This window comes from Phocoena phocoena, chromosome 8 (assembly GCF_963924675.1).
Source record: "Phocoena phocoena chromosome 8, mPhoPho1.1, whole genome shotgun sequence".
NCBI classification, from domain to species: domain Eukaryota; kingdom Metazoa; phylum Chordata; class Mammalia; order Artiodactyla; family Phocoenidae; genus Phocoena; species Phocoena phocoena.
In genome coordinates this window covers 77,928,490-77,933,564 of record NC_089226.1, presented here as the reverse complement: position 1 = coordinate 77,933,564, position 5,075 = coordinate 77,928,490, and the positions used below count along the sequence as shown (strand labels likewise).

Genomic DNA, 5,075 nt, shown 5'->3' with positions numbered 1-5,075 from the left:
TATGAACATTGGGATGCATGTATCTTTTTGAATTAGTGTTTTTGTTTTTTTAAAAATATATATCCAGGAGTAGAATTGCTGGATCATATGGTAGTTCTATTTTTAGTTTTTTGAGGAACTCCCATATTGTTTTCCACAGTGGCTGCATCAATTTACAACCCCACCAGCTGTGTATAAGCGTTCCCTTTTTTCCACATCCTTGCCAACATTTGTTATTTGTGGTCTCTTTGGTGACAGCATTGACAGGTGTGAGGTAATCTCTCATTGCTGTTTTGATTTTCACTTATCTGATGTTTATCGATGTTGAGAGTACCTATTGGCCACCTGTATGTCTTCTTTGGAAAAATATTTATTCTTCTGCCCATTTTTAATGGGGTTGTTTGTTTGTTTTTGATATTGAATGCTGTTTGGATGAAATTTTGATTAATATTTTGAATATTAACCCCTTATCAGTCATATGACTTGCAAAATTTTTCTGTCATTCAGTAGGTTGTCTTTTTGTTTTCAGTGGTTTCCTTTGCTGAATAGAAGCTTTTAACTTTAATTAGGTCCCATTTGTTACCATACAGTATTGAAACTATCAGTTTAGAAATCTACCTCACCGACTTATAAAGCTTATCTGGATATGATAGGAGCATCTATCTCTAAAACATAACTAAATATCTGCCACACTGCAGGTGCTTGAAATTCAGTATTGCCTGCTGTTGAGTTTTCAAAGAAAGTTCAGCTATTTCTCACTAGACTTTCCATTTAAATTAAAATGTTTCAATGAAAGAGCCTTCATACGTTTCCTTGTGGAAGATTTATGTTAATTTTACAAATATATGAGCATCTGTATATTTTCATGGGGAACACACAGTGCCTTTTCTAGAACTGAGATGCTTGAAATGGGGTTATTTCCCTTTCAAACAAAAAACAAATAAATTATATTTTTTCCCTTGGCGCTTAAAAGAAATAAAACAAAATGTTTCAAAATGGTTATAATCGAGATCTTCTGTTATTTTATTCTACTGGGGAAAACACGCTGGGTATCAAACATGCTAGACTGACTTCCAAACTGTAATCCACTATGGAAAATGTAGTACTTCGTAGTATTTCTCTCTAGATCTACTTTTTTTCTCCCTAAAAGAGCAAGCCTCTTAGAAATAGAATCTATTTCTTCTGTCATTATTATATCCTATCTTTAGTATGGTGCTTTGCCCTACTGGGTTAAAAAAAATTGAACTAAATATATGGGATGCCATTCACTACAAAACATTATTTTTTGAAAGATATATTCCTTTGTTCATTGAATATATGTTACGCACTTCTACGTTCCAAGCACTGAGACAACAACAGAGATAAAGGTGAAAATTCCTCCTGCAGGAGGTCATGATCTACTAGAAGAGGCTGACAGAAAAATCCCCAGCTCTGAGAGAGACAGGCATACGATGGGGTTGAGCATCAAACCAGTGGGTGCCTGAGCTGAAAGTCTGAGTATGGGAAGGCATCTGCTGGATAAGGAGAAATGGTGAAAAGAAAGAATGTGCAAAAGCCCCATAAAAAGCTTATTGTGGATATATGTGTGAAAGGAGCTGTGTCAGGAATGACTGAAATGTGACCTGAGGACTTCCATGTTCCCTGCCTGGGCTGAACTTTTGTTGAACACTCTAAAATCAAACCGCCGAATAGTTGCTGAATTGCCAAAACCAAAGAATAATGCTGAGAACTGGACTTTTTCTGGACGAAAGAAAACATACCTTTCCCTAGTAAAGGATGAGATGTACTCCACAACCCAATTGTACGTGTAGAACAAATTTATCCTCCAATCCAAAGTTTTGCTAAACAACTTGTGTAAGCCTGCATGAACTTCTTTTTTCCCATCAAAACCCTTACCCATTTTCTCTGATGGGACACTATTCGGGGTTCCTCCAGAATCTGTGATCCCCAAATTGCAGTTCTAAGTCACCAAATAAACTGCCTTTTTGCCTCTTTATAGCTCACGGTTCTTTTGGTTGACATATGCGAGAGGCTGGTGAGAGCAATGAGTGATAAGACTGAAGAGGTAGCCTGGTGCGTGAGCTACCTGACACCCTCTCTGCCAGATGAAGGCAAATCTTTGAAAGTATGATATTTTAGGGAAATCTGAACATCGTGTTTATTCTTTAGAAAGATTAGTACTCTGGATTCTGAATTAATTTATGTATCCAATATTGCCTTTTATGGAGGATTTGGTAGTTAATTTATGCATAGTGTTTATATCAATAGAGGAAAAAAATTATTTTTTGCTTCCTTTGGGCCAGGTTGTAGTAGATTAATTACAAATATGCTCCCAATTCTTCCCTTCTGTATCTATACTCCTTTTAATAGACTTCACAAACCCTCCTAAGAAGAAGAGGAGTCAATTTCTCCATACCTCAAATCCGAGTTGGCCCTGTCACTTGACTTGGCCAGTAGGAAGCAGCAGGAATAGCTGTGTGCTAGTTCCAAGTCTAGGGCTCAAGACTCTTGCACATTTCTACTCTTACTCATGGACTCCACACCCTTCCCTCCAGCACCATCATCAAATCATATGCTAATAAGTACCAGCTAGCATGCTGGAATGCTGGACAATGAGACCATATGGAAGAGAGTAAATTTATCCCAGCTAAAGACATTTGAACCCAGGTATCAATAGTTCTTCCACAACTTACAACTGACCACAAGCTCCTGAAGAAACCCAGCTGAGGTCAGATGAGTGTAGCAGAGATGAAAAGACCTTTCAGCAGATAAATAGATGTATAAGCATATGAAAATGTTTCTTGTTATAAGCCATTGATATTTGGTAGATATAAAAGGCACACCATTAAGGCAATGGATAACTTGATGTGTAGGCACTTCATAGTGTTTTACTATGTTACTTTAATGCTATCTACCTTGCAAGGCAAATATTATTATAGTCTGCATTTTTTAGACTATAAATCTGAGCTTATACAGTTAATTCTCTTTCCTCATTGGTACTCTAGCTCATTACTGCTAAAGCCCAGGATCTTCTCTGTCAACTGCATTGTCTTTTCAAATTCTTCTCTCTTGAGAAAAAAGAATGAAGTCAAGTATTTTGGTCTACAGTGTAACTCATGGAGAAATGAGTTGAATCGCAATGAACAAAACATATATCCATTGATTTCAACATTAATGAGTTTTTAGTCCAAGAAAACTACAGTTTTCACCAGATAATGCAGCCCCTTAGGCAGAAAATATTATTAATTATGCTTTAAAAAGCATCCTTGCCCCTAGAATAGAAACTATGAAAAATACATATGATATGAGATCATTAAAAAGGAGTAGGAATTTCATCAGAATTATTGTTATGGGTATTCTCCCCTCAACCTACTTAATTAGAGAGCATAATGAGTGACCACTGTGATGGAAAACATCTCTCTCCTCTCAATTTATGAGAAAAAAAATAGTTTTAAAATGGTATCAACATTATCATTCCTTTCTCTCAGGCCCAGAATATAAAAGTATGCTATATATTTCCACATTCACAGAAAAAAATTGTTAGCTGCTTAAGCCACATTAATGTCACCTGTTTAAATAATAATGTTATGTTCAACCACTGCTAATCAGTAAACATGATAAACCAAGATCATCAGAGTTAACTTATTAGAGGAAATATATTTATACCTGGTTTATTATTTTTGCATTAATTGAAACTTGCCAAATATTTACTGCTGTGAAGAATTCTTTTTTTTTTTTTTTGCTAATATAATGCTTTTCTTTATTTATTAAAAGAGACATTCCTGCTTTTCTGCGCTACCCAGAGAGGGGTCCATACAGCATTGCTCTGGGTTCATCTCGTAAGTTAAAGGAAACCCGGATCCCTTGATGTCCTACAAATAAAGGAGAAGGATGTCCTCAAATTCCTTGCAGCAGGAACCCACCTAGGTAGCATCAACCTTGACTACCCAACAGAACAGTACATCTACAAAATGAAAAGTGATGGTATTACCTCATACACCTAAAGAGGACCTGGGAGAAGCTTCTGCTGGCAGCTCGTGCCATTGGTGCCATTGTTGCCATTGAAAACGGGGCAGATGTCAGTGTTGTATCCTCCGGGAATACTGGCTAGCAAGCTGTGCTGAAGTTTGCTGCTGCCACTGGACCCCTCGTATTGCTGGCTGCTTTTCTCCTGGAACCTCCCCTAACGAGATCTAGGTAGCCTTCCGGGAGCCATGACTTCCCTTGGTTACTGATCCAGGGCTGATCTCAGAGGTGTCTTATGTTAACCCACCTACCGTCATTGTGTCCCACAGACTCTCCTCTGCACTATGTGGACATTGCCATCCCCGAGCAACAATAAGGGAGCTCACATGATAGTCCGCTGTGGTGGATGTGGCGGAGGGCCGTGCGGGGCGGGGGCGGGGGCGGGGACGGGGGCGGGGGCGGTGGCGGCGGCGGCGGCGGGAGACGCGGGAAGATCTGCGCATGCGTGGCACTGTCTCCCATGAACCACCGGGGTCAGATCAGCCTGATCTCTACTTCTGTAGAGGTGCTGAAGAGATTGAAAAGGAAGAGCTGGCGGTGGCTGGAAAGGGTATGACCCAGGAGGAATTTCCAGGTGAATGGACTGCTCCAGCTCCCAAGAATTTACTGTACTCTACCTGAGGTTGCAGACAGGTCTGCAGGTGCCCTCTGTGGCCATCCAGCAGTTCCCTCATGAAGACTGCGGCGCTCAGCTCACTACTGGGGACTGGACTGCAGCTTCCCCTGCTCAGGCCACTGAACAGGTAGGAACAGCCACTGAGTGGTCTTAAGTTGTTCTTCCACAGAACCTTAAACAGAAAATGTAAATAAGATTGACAGAAAATATAGTTTCTTAAAAAAAATGACATTCCTGAATTAGATTCAGTAGGATATTTTGTGGGTATGTATGTATGTATATATATACATACACACAAGCACACACACGTAGGAATGTATCTATCCCCACACATGTATGAATGTGTTTGGGTAATAGAGAAATGGAGAGACAGCTGTGGTTATATATACCTTTTATTCACTCACACATTTACAACAAAAGATATGCATCCCATTTATTGACCAATTAGATATGA

The 5,075-nt window shown here is 39.3% G+C and overlaps 1 pseudogene; it reads left to right on the top strand.

Moving 5' to 3' along the window:
• Positions 1–1,613: 1,613 nt before the first annotated feature.
• Positions 1,614–4,775, top strand: LOC136126981 (small ribosomal subunit protein uS2 pseudogene; annotated as a pseudogene).
• The last annotated feature ends 300 nt before the right edge of the window (positions 4,776–5,075 follow it).